Source organism: Schistocerca serialis, chromosome 6, assembly GCF_023864345.2.
Source record: "Schistocerca serialis cubense isolate TAMUIC-IGC-003099 chromosome 6, iqSchSeri2.2, whole genome shotgun sequence".
NCBI lineage: Eukaryota > Metazoa > Arthropoda > Insecta > Orthoptera > Acrididae > Schistocerca > Schistocerca serialis.
In genome coordinates, this window is record NC_064643.1 from 542368586 (window position 1) to 542381039 (window position 12454).

At 44.3% G+C, this 12454-nt stretch overlaps 1 protein-coding gene and 1 non-coding gene across 2 annotated transcripts in view; both read left to right on the plus strand.

Annotated features, from left to right (window-relative positions):
• Positions 1-12454, plus strand: part of LOC126484972 (neural-cadherin-like) — a 431022-nt gene that overhangs the window by 31560 nt on the left and 387008 nt on the right. The window lies entirely within an intron of this gene.
• Positions 11314-11387, plus strand: Trnas-cga (transfer RNA serine (anticodon CGA)). Its single transcript has one exon. It is a non-coding gene; the product is annotated as a tRNA-Ser (tRNA).

Here is a 12454-nt window from a genome sequence, read left to right on the forward strand (position 1 = left end):
GCAGCCCGCTCGGCTCCAGAGCGCGCGCCGCTGCGGGCGACAGTTTATCTGCTAGTCTGCCAGGGACCGCCCGCAGATGGCGCGCGACGCGGCTGGACAGGCCTCACTGACATCAAGGGCGCCGCCGCCGCGTGCCGGACACTCCAGCTAATAATATTACGCCACACGGCCATTGCCCGTGGCGGTTTACGACGGCCACTCATAAGGTATAGGTCAGGCTGCGATTTTCTCGACGCGAGAGCCATCTATCACTCGGAAACTGGACGAGAACAATGTACTGTCTCGTTACCTAGCCCTGTCTGGTGCTGCCATCTGTTGTCAGTTTATAGAATTATTTCGAAAGTCGCATTAACGAACCTAAGAGCTGCTGCCGTGAATGGCTGACAAGAGGACCTTGTTGTTGTTGTTGTTATTGTGGTCTTCAGTCCGGAGACTGGTTTGATCTCTTGGTCTCCCTCTACGATTTTTACCCTCCACGCTAGAGATGGGCAGACTCGTTCATCCTTGGGAACTAGTTCACTGCTAATCGTTCTTTTTTGGGAACCGTTCATTTTTACTCGTTCACCGTTCATTTGTGCTTCGTATATGGTTCTTATGAAAAACTGAAAACTAGTAGTGTAGGTGACTGAAGGATGGAGGGCGCCAAGAGGGGGCACTTGCCTCCCCCTGGAGTAGAGAGTTTTTATTCATTACAGAATTCTTACACACTTTTAGAAGTCATTTCTGTAATTCTGCAGAACCTCTCGTTTAGCCAACTCTGGCGTTGTGTGGCTGATCGCAGGAAAATGATATAGGATGGCACACGGAAAACCGGCCCCGAGTAAAGATTGCTCGCCAATTACGGACGATGTGTTGCCCGTTACGAGCAGATACAACAAACAGACAAACATGTAATAATTAGGCAGTGAAGAAATAACAAGCTAATGCAAGCAACAATTGCGAAACAATCGATGACGATGTGTAGAGAGCTGGAGAAGAGAACATGAAAATCTCACGCGACGCGCATGTGCTATAGCACATGTAGTCTTGTAAACCTTTTAGTGACTGTTTCCCAATTTAATAGACCACAAGTGTCTTGTATAAGATTCTTCGTTTCGACTTCATAGCTATGCTACGTTGTAAACAATAATCGTTTACACGCTACATATACTTCACGTTGTCTCTGAGTTCGTAGGCGAAGTAGACTTTATGGAAGCATAAAATAAAATGTGGTTTTCTCATCATACTTGCGTCACACACTTAGTAAAAATTAGGTTTTTATGTTGCATTATTAAAGTTAATGCAACAATAATAATAATAATAATTGAGTTCGCAGTAATAAAGCTTTTGGTTTGAACGCTCCTTCTGAACAAATGTTTTTGAGATAATAAGTAAATACGATTTTATGGCAATCTATGTCTTTTCAAATGGAGAGGCACCGTTTTTCCTACTGAGCCAAAATGACCCACAACCCACTTTTTTTTTTTCAAAGAAACCAAACTAGCAGGTAATGCAAATTGGAAACAACCAAACTTAAAAATAATTAGAGCCTTCCTAAATGTAATATTTTGTATATGAAAGATACACGAAAATCGTTTCATATGAATTTTCTTACACTAAAAATTAAGCAAATTATTGAAACTTAGTTGCAAAATCAAGTCGATGAAACCAAAAAATATATGAATAACAAAAAAAAACTTGCCTTGTTATAAGTATGTCTTCTGCTGTTCATCGATATAATGAGGTGAGCTGATATGCCCTTTTGTTACCTGAAAAGACGCACCTATTGCATACAACGTAATTTGTATGTAATTTACGTAAGTATAAAATACTTTTTCATTACCGGTCGTGGACGCTCAATAACCCAAGTGCAAGAACAGTTTGGAACACATGTAAAATGGGCGAGCACAGTGAACGAAACGAACAACTGGATACTTAACTAACTAGGAGTTGTCGGCAGTGGAACTGAGACAGGTGGTCATGCGATTTCTGCGGAATCCAAACTGATCTTCCCCGAGATCAGCTTCTACCAGTTTTTCCTTTCGTCTGTAAACAATTCGCGTTAGTATTTTGCAGCCGTTACTTATTAAACTGATAGTTCGGTAATTTTCACATCTGTCAACACCTGCTTTCTTTGGGATTGGAATTATTATATTCTTCTTTAAGTCTAAGGGTATTTCGCACGGTCTCGGAGATTCGCTTGGGGATAAGTCTTCGCAGGTTGGTAATATACCTCAAGGGTGTCCACCATAAAGATTGTAAAGTGGGCCAGCCGGAAGATTCCAAGAAAAAGGGCTCTGAAATTTTACGCGCAGGTCATGTACCCGTCAATTTATACGCCCTGGGAACACAGCAAAATGGCTGCAGTTTAAGCAGTCTCGATTGCCACGCGGGCGAGCCATGTTCAGTTGCACCTTCAGTAAACTTTTAACTTTGTCTTTTTAACTGTGTTAAAAATTATAACAACTTTTAAATTAAGTTAATGACCTAAAATAATATCTTCTAAATATGGGAAGCCAATGACAGGACTCTATACTGACAATCTCAACGATTATTTGAAGTACTATGTGGGAAGAGAACTGTTTTATTAATTATTGACTCTAGGGGAGGACAAGCAAAGCCTCAGTTATACGACGAAATCTTTCTGGATGATGAGAATTCACCGACATGTACGATTAATGTGATTCCTATGAAATGGACCCCTCTTGTTCAACCTTACATCATCTCTCTTTATAGACAGGTAAAAAATCTAATAAAGCGTAGACACAATTGCGCTTACCTGATTGACAATAATAAATAAATTCCCATAAAGACTATAAAAAGACAATCAGTAGTGCACAATCAATTCTCATCACTAATTTTTAATTAAATGATCCGTTGTGCCTGGTACTCTCCCAGACTTTCTGATCAAAGAGAAGCTTCCATGAATGTTAACGGAGTATGTTTTCCTACAGAGCTTTAAAAATAGATTGTTCGTGTAAACAATCGCCCTTCATAAACTGAGCAAGAAGTCAAAATATTTTTTTTCTATCGTTTTATCATAATTATCATTCTGAGGCTTGGACGTAAAATACAAAATTGACAAATAAAGACGATATTGTAAAAAAATTTATATGTAAATAAAACCTACCCAAAATTTTGTTTAGTGGTAATTAAAGCTTCATTTTACCTCTATTAAAAACACTTTTCAAATTATTCAACTTTTTAAAAATAAAATATTAATTTTTATTCACATTTTTTGTTAATTAGCTGTAACAGTCTTGTTATAAATGGAAATTCTTTATGATTACAGTGGTGTTACTTTAGATCATTAACTTTATTTAGAAGTTGTTATAATTTTTAAAACAATGAAAAAATAAAAGTTACACAAAGGGAAGATCGAACCTGGATCACCAATGGCGCAATCGAGGCTGCTGCACGTGCAGCCATTTTGCTGTGCTGCCATAGCGTATAAATTCACAGGTATACGAGCTGCTTGTAAAACTGTAGAGTCCTTTTCCTCTGAATCTTTTGGCTAGTGACCTTTACAACTTTTATTGATGGATGTGGAAGGACATATTTGAGGTATACTACTAACGTGCGAAGTCTCGTCCCGAAATGAATTTCCGAGACTGTAAGGTCCCCCTGTGAGCCATTGTGAACGCACTGGCATAATTTCGTGCGTGTACTTGTAAGTTTTCGCAGTTGCAGTAATTTCGCAACAAATACGTCATGTTTGTTTAGTGAGCAGGAAATTGTGGAAGCTCAAGAGGAACAAATTGCTCTATAACTCACCTCACTCTTTTCTTTTTTGGAAGGATAATTACAGTTTCTGTCATCATTATTTTAAAATTTTTAGTCCATCAAAGATGCAGGGTTAATATGAAAATAAATCTTAAGGCTTGCCCTTTTTTTAGTATGTGCAACCCCTGAAGATCCATCAATTACATACATGCCAGTAACGGTTTAAATAACAGTATAAGCGACCGCTTTTCTAGACTCGATATTCTTCTTAGTGGCCTGTCTCCAAAGTGGTAAATGTCATCTCGAAAAACTCTAGCGGCGACTGGGAAACTTGGTAATTGTGTCAGTCCTCTACATATTCACCCTAAAACGGTGACACATTTGTGTCAGCGATGGTCGACTGGGCGAAGATCTTGGCGGCAGAAGCCTGCATTTTGGATGTTCAGGAAACGTTCCACCCAGAAAATCACATCGTCATGAAGATACTTGCCACGCAACGGTTTATTTAACCGAAGAAAGAGGATGCAGTCAGTAGATACGCGGATGAGCCAAAACTTGACGGCCCAACGAACCAGTATGTTGGAGATTTCTGTAGTATGCTCCTCAGATCGTTTGCCCCTTACAAACATAATCTGTTAACACCACGCAGTGGCAGGCCCTAAAATCCCTCAGAATAACATTGCCCTATGATGGATGACTTTTCGCCTTCTTCGGTGGTAGGAAATCCACATACACTGATGATCCAAAACATTATGACTGCTACCCACCGCGCCGGCCGGAGTGGCCGAGCAGTTCTAGGCGCTACAGTCTGGAACCGAGCGACCGCTACGGTCGCAGTTTCGAATCCTGCCTCGGGCATGGATGTGTGTGATGTCCTTAGGTTAGTTAGGTTTAAGTAGTTCTAAGTTCTAGGGGACTGATGACCTCAGATGTTAAGTCCTCTAGTGCTCAGAGCCATTTGAACCATTTGCTACCCACCGCAATGGTGGATGCCATCTAGTGGCGTTGCGGGCACGTGACGAGGTAACAGAAGTGTGTAAGAGGAACAGACACGGACGGGGGATCGCCGTAGTGAAGATATGGGCTGCAAATGGGGAAATCTATTCAGATAAGTGACTTTGACAAAGAGCAGATTATTATTCCGCGGAACCAGTGAACGAGTATCTCGAAAACGGCTAAGCTGGTCGAATGTTCACGTGCTACTGTCGTGAGCATCTGTGGAAAGAGGCAGGACAGTGAAACTACCACTAGGCCCTAAATGGTTGGACGTCCACGACTTTTCACACAGGCCTGTCGGCTCTGTACAATAGGACAGATCTGTGGCATCTCTGCCGAAAGAGCACAGTGCTGGTTGGAGCACATCGTTCATCGTACATTGTTGAACATGGAGGTCTGCAGCACACTATCCCTACGTGTTGACATGTCGACACAACGACATCGTCAGTACAATTTCTGTGGACATGGGACCATCGGGATCGGACCGTCCCTCAATGAAAACGTGTCGGCTCTTCGGGTGAATCACATTTTTGCTGCATTAGGTCGATAGTCGTCTCCACAAACGCTGTCATTGAGGTGAAAGGAGCGGTCTAAGGCGCTGCAGTCATGGACTGTGCGGCTGGTCCAGGCGGAGGCTCGAGTCCTCCTTCGGGCATGTGTGTGTGTGTGTTTGTCCTTAGGATACTTTAGGTGAAGTAATGTGTAAGCTTAGGGACTGATGACCTTAGCAGTTAAATGGTTCAAATGGCTCTGAGCACTATGGGACTTAACATCTATGGTCATCAGTCCCCTAGAACTTAGAACTACTTAAACCTAACTAACCTAAGGACAGCACACAACACCCAGTCATCACGAGGCAGAGAAAATCCCTGACCCCGCCGGGAATCCTTAGCAGTTAAGTCCCATAAGATTTCACACACATTTGAACATTTTTTTGAGGTGAACGGCGGCTGGAAAAGTGCAGCGCGCCACGCACACGGGGTGGTGGGAGCAGTATTACGCTATGGGACACATTCTCCTGTGCTTACATGAGACCTGTGGCAGTAATCGAAGTGACACTGACAGCTGCGAACCACCTGCATCGCTTCATGCTTGATATCTTGCCCGACGGCGATGTCACCTTTCAGCAGTATAATTGTCCGTGTCTCGGAGCCAGAACCGTGCTACAACGGTCTGAGGAGTATTAAAGTGAAATCACGTTGAAGTCTCGGCGACCAAAGTCTCCTGATATAAAACCTGTGGAGCCCATCTGGGTCGCTATCAGGCGCCATCACTGCTTACGCAAATCAGCGGCCTGTTATTTACGCGAATCACATGAACTGTGCGTAGATATCTAATGCCACATACCTCCACGAATTCCTGATACGCAGAATAAGTGATGTACTTCGTTCCAAAGACGAACAAACGAGCTATTAGGCAGGTGGTCATAATGTTTTGGCTCATCAGTATACACTCTGAGGCAAAATAATGACGCACCAGAAAGAATTTATCCCAATGGGACGTAAACGGTACACGTGATGTACATGCACAGACAAACAAACAATTACAATTTCAATAAAGAGAAAGAGTTTCAGAAAGTGAGCAAGTAAGAAACGTGTTGATCCACCTCTGGACCACTTGCAAGCAGTTATTCGGCTTGGCGTCGATTGAAAGAGTTGTTGGATGTCTTCCTGAGGGAAATCGTTCCAAATTCTATGAAACTGGCGCATTGGATAGTCAACATCCCGAGCTGATTGGAGGACCCTGCCCGATACTGTTCCAAATGTTCTGAATCAGGGAGAGGTCGGGCGACCTTGCTGTCCAAGGTAGGGTTTGGCAAGCACGAAGACAAGCCGTAGAAACGCTCGCCGTATGCGAGCAGGCATTATCTTGCTGAAATGTAAGCCCAGGATGGCAGCAAAACGGGGCATAGAATATCCTCGACGTTCCGCTGTGCTGTAAGGGTGCCGCGAGTAACAACCAAAAGGATCCTGCTGTGAATAGAAATGGCACCCCAGACCATCACTCCTGGCTGTCAGTCCGTATGGAGGGCAACAGGTAGTTTGGTATCCCACCACTGTCTGGGACATCTCCAGACATATCGATATTCAGTTCGAAATGGGACTCATCATTGAAGACGATTCTACTCCATTCAATGATATTCCAAGCCCAAGCTGCCTCTGGAGACACCCTGCACAGCGGTGGGACATCAACCTGACTGTCTGGAGTGCCATTTCTTTTCATAGCAGAACCCCTTTGGTTGTCATCTAGGGCACCCTTACAGCACAGCAGCATTCATCGACGCTACTCTACGCTCCGTTTGGTTGACCTTCATGGTAAGCGATCTCGGTCTGACATTTCATCAAAACAATGCCCGTCCGCACACGGCGAACGTTTCTACCGCTTGTCTTCGTGCTTGCCAAACCCTACTTTGGCCAGCAAGGTCGCCGCATCTCTCCGCACTTGACAACGTTTGGAGCGTTATGGGCAGAGCGCTCCAACCATCTCGGGACTCTGACGATGTAAGATGCCGAACGATTAAAACATGGCAGAGAGAGTGGGATGCATCTGATAAGGGACGCCGAGTACACTCTTTCTTTCCTGATGTACACGAAAGACTACAACTGAAACATGTCGACCCAAGCCGGGGGATGGTCCATTTCCTGACAAGCCACGGGCCGTATCCGGTACATTTTAACCGTGTGGGACTAACTAACGTTGAATTATGCGTCTGCAGAGACACTGGGACACCAGAACATGCCACACTGCTGTGCAACACGCTAGCATTAGCGAGACCTATACGGAATGACAATGACATCGCCGCAATAATACGTAATCCCGATGACTGGAACACAATAAATAGCGTAGCCGATATTGTATCGAACACTCTGCACGAAGAATACAAGCGCCAAAACCCATATGGAAGGAGGCGTAGACAATCACAAACAACACAACAAACCACATGGGAGGACACAAACACGACCACAGATTCCGAAACCGAGGGAGAAACACTAAGTGAACATGACTCAGAAGGGATCAACATGTAAAGGACCAAAACCAACAATGTATGACACTGCGTGCCACAACCCAGTCACAAACAACACAACAGTCACAAAACAAATAAACACCGGCACCACATACTAAGACTGTAGTAATAAGGTAATGTCGCTTGGGAGGAGAAAGCTCGAAGAACTTTTATTCTGAGGCTCCTCCTCCCCAGTGACATCCTGTATAGTGTTTTAAGTATACTGCACACAAGCAGTAATGTATTTCTCGTCTTATTGTGTGCAGACAGAAATATATTCTCTTATCTATTCAAAGCTATTATGATCAATGAATTTCATATATCAGAAATGTATTAAGTTATTTAAGGAATAATGCATTCAAGTGGCAATGAAGTATATTCTATTTCAATTAACAAGTCACAAACATAAGTGTATTTCTCATGTGAAGCTAAAATTCATGTATTCCATGTATGAAGTGCTCAAACAGCATTTAATCTGTGTAAACATACACAGCGCCAACCATTTCAGATGAGAATAGCTCGAGGTTGTACCGAGACCTCATCTGAAATAGAAATAGGCCATTACTAACCAACATGCTCTCTCTATATTACAAATTATTCTTAACCACGTTCATTGTGTTACATTTTCTTTCTTTTATTTTTCTTTGACATTTGCATTGTGTAATTTATATTCTCATCAACTAGGTAGTAACAAATTACATGGAACCATTTTAACAACTGTTAAGCATTCAATTCGCTGTAACCTCAGAGAAATCTTTATATATTATGTTCTTCATATTATTTTTAAAAAAGCATTAACAACTGTATACCAGTAAGACTGTATCAATGAGAAGTCTTTGCTATTATAAATTCAGAAGCATCCGACCCATCTTACATTTCAATGCAGTGGGTTACTCTGTACTATTAATGAAATGAAATAAATAAATGACCTAATGCGCCAATTGGACAGGATTTGGCACGATATACCTCAGGAGGATATCCAAACACTCCTTCAGTCAATGCCAAGCCGAATAACTGCTTGCATAAGGGCAGCGGTGGACCAGCGTATTATTGACTTGTTCAGTTTGTGAAGCTTTATCTCTTCAACAGATCATCAAATTTGTTTGATACTATCATCATTTGTTTTTACCTGTTCATGACACCTACCGATTTCCGTCGCATTCGGTTAATTCCTTCGTGGTGTGTCGTTCTCGTTTTCTTTCCTCTACTTGGAACAGCGAGTGAAATGTAGCAATCAAACTGCCCATATTCTGTTAATGCTACAGGATCTAATCATGAATGTGTGGTTCAAGATGCATACCTGAGAAACTTGTGGAATCTCTTACTCATAGAACTGAGATGGTTATCAAGGTGTTACTCGGTAATAGCGTGATTTCTCCAGGGGGTTACTATCATTTTGTCCATTGAGCTTACTCCACTAAGTGATGCATATTGCCTCGACAGCAAGCAGGATGCATCGCCCTGTATGGTTTCGATGTCTTCATACTCTTCCATCCGGGTATTCTGCCGCACCTCGTGAAGTCCATACGTCCTTTCTTCATGCTTCAAGCGTCCATTGGCCGTGTTCCTTGGCCCATGTTAATCTCTGAGCCCCATAACATGCGGTGTATTCCATAGTGAAGAGGACGTCTTGAGTGATATGACTGCTCACTGGTTGTTGTCGTCCAGCATGCCACTGGTGACAGATTTACTGATTTACTGCGGAGCTGTCCGTATGTCCGCTGTTACAGTCCGTGACAATCAGCGGCGGCTCCTGTCAATAACACGTTTCCGCGTATGCAGCTATCTCCGCCAGCAGCAGTTTCCCCAATGCGTGAAATTCGCGGTACACCAGGTCGACACGTTGGTACTAGAAACGCCAATGCCGGGTCGGGTCGACCTCGGAGATGGAGTATCCTGTAAACACATACGACCAATACAACAAGGTCTGACTACAGCCCAGTCGCGCGTCACGTCAAATTATTCCATTTTCTGCACCCAAAGGAGCGCTCACTGTTTCCATCATGGCAGTTGTCTTTTACTGGCTCTGAGCACTAAGGGACTTAACATCAGTCGCCTAGAACTTAGAACTACTTAAACCTAACTAACCTATGGACATCACACACATCCATGTCCGAGGCAGGATTCGAACCTGCGACCGTAGCGGTCGCGCGGTTCCAGACTGAAGCGCCTAGAACCGCTTAGCCATACCGGCCGGCTAAGAATGACAAGCAACGTGTTCCCGAATACGGCAAATACACTGACTGGAAAAAAATCGGAACACCAAGCGTTTATGCGACGTAAACGAAAGGCGTTTCTACGTCTCAGAGATGATGTCCATTTAAATGTCACCCCAACCGCGTAAGAAAGCGCAATTAGCGCCACTTGGAGGATGCAAATCAGGTCTACCTTAAATACACACCGTCAAGGTTGTGAGCGTTAGTTACCTTTGAGATTGGACGTGGTTATTTGGTGTTACTCAAGAATGCCTTCAAAGCGTCGAAGACGGCATTATCAACCTCTCACTGAGTATGAACAAGGTCGTTTAATAAGGCTACGAGAAGCTGGATGTTCCTTCTACGACACTGCGGAAAGACTTGGCAGAAATGTAACCACTGTACGTGACTGCTGGCAAAGGTGGTCAAGAAGACCAGGCTCCACACGGCCACGTGACATTACAGAGAGGGAAGGCCACCATGTTCGGCGTATGGCTCTGGCGCATCGAACTGCGTCTGCAGCAGCAGTCTGAGCAGCAGTTGGCACCACAGTGACACAGGGAACAAAGTGGTTACTACGAGGACAGCTCCGAGCCAGACGCTCTGCAGTGTACGTTCCACTGACCCCAAACCAGTGTCATTTTCGACTTCAGTGGTATCCAGCGAGAGCTTATTGGAGGTCTGTTGTGTTTTGCGATGAAAGCTGGTTCTGCCTCGGTCCAGTGATGGTCAGGTGAGATTTAGGAGGAGGCTAATTGAGGGCCTGCAACCAGTCTGTTTGCGTGCTAGACACACTGGACCTACATCTGGAGTTATGCTCTGGGTTGCAATTTCGTATGACAGCAGGAGCACTCTACTGTTTATCCCACGCGCTCTGAGTGCAAATCTGTACGTCAGTCTGGTGATTCGACCTGTCGTGCTGTCAGTCATGAACACCATTATATAGGGTGTTTTCCAACAGGATAACGCTCAGAATGAGATTTTCACTCTGCAGCGGAGTGTGCGCTGATATGAAACTTCCTGGCAGATTAAAACTGTGTGCCGGACTGAGACTCGAACTCGGGACCTTTCCCTTTCGCTGGCAAGCGCTCTACCAACTGAGCTACCCAAGCACGACTCACGCCCCGTCCTCACAGCTTTACTTCCGCCAGTACCTCGTCTCCTACCTTCCAAACTTTACAGAAGCTCTCCTGCGAACCATGCAGGACTAGCACTCCTGAAAGAATGGATACTGCGGAGACATGGCTTAGCCACAGCCTAGGGGATGTTTCCAGGATGAGATTTTCACTCTGCAGCGAAGTGTGCGCTGATATGAAACTTCCTGGTAGGTTAAAACTGTGTGCCGGACCGAGAGTTTGGAAGGTAGGAGACGAGATACTGGCGGAAGTAAAGCTGTGAGGACGGGGCGTGAGTCGTGCTTGGGTAGCTCAGTTGGTAGAGTGCTTGCCCGCGAAAGGCAGAGGTCCCGAGTTCGAGTCTCGCTCCGAACACAGTTTTAATCTGCCAGGAAGTTTCAGGATAACGCTCGCCCATATACCATTGTTGTAACCCAACATGCTCTACAGGCTGTCGTCATGCTGCCTTGGCATGCTCGAACACCGGATCTGCCTCCAATCGAGCACATATGGGACATCATCGGACGACACCTCCAGTGTCACCCACAAACAGCACTAACAGTCCCTGTATTGACGGACCTGGTGCAACAGGCATGGAACTCCATTACGCAAAGTGATATCCGCCACCTGCACAACACAATACATACACGTTTGCATGCTTGCATGCAACGTTCCGGCGGACATACCGGTTATTAATGAACCAGCATTTCACATTTACAGTGGCTTTACTCTCGGTTACATTAACCCGTGATCTTAAAATGTTAATCACTTACATATGTTAACTACACATATGTTTTCACGGAATTTTGTTGCTCTAAATTAATTATCTTTTGCTTTCCGTCAGTGTAGATGCCACATGATCTCAATCTCGGCAGAACAAATGATTTGGCGACAGTGTGTCGCCTCTGTCTTGACATCGGCTCCTCGTTTCCTCCTCCACCAAAGTGTATCTGCGTTTGTCGATATACACCGGTGATGGTCTAAATGTATAAGGATGTAACCAAATACTCGGTCATTCACCGACGTTTTTCATATGTTTTGAGATTCACCAAAAAAAGTCTGCATTCCCATCTTCGGTCTATCGCGGTATAATTTACATTCTTCACGTCACAACTTAGCTATGGGGGCACACAGTCAGACATTGGATTCGTTTTGGAATAGAGGGGACCTAAATTTTCCTCCAAACGATACGGTAAACGATGGACTTTTATTTTGCCATGGCTTCGTATCATCATCACAATAAACCAAAGGCTATGCCTTGTCGATTTAGCCACATCCCTCTCTCCATTGTCATCCTCTTCAATTCTTCATACGATTATATCCCCATATCTTCTTTGACGCCGGCCGGAGTGGCCGTGAGGTTCTAGGCGCTGCAGTCTGGAACCGAGCGACCGCTACGGTCGCAGGTTCGAATCCTACCTCGGGCATAGATGTGTGTGATG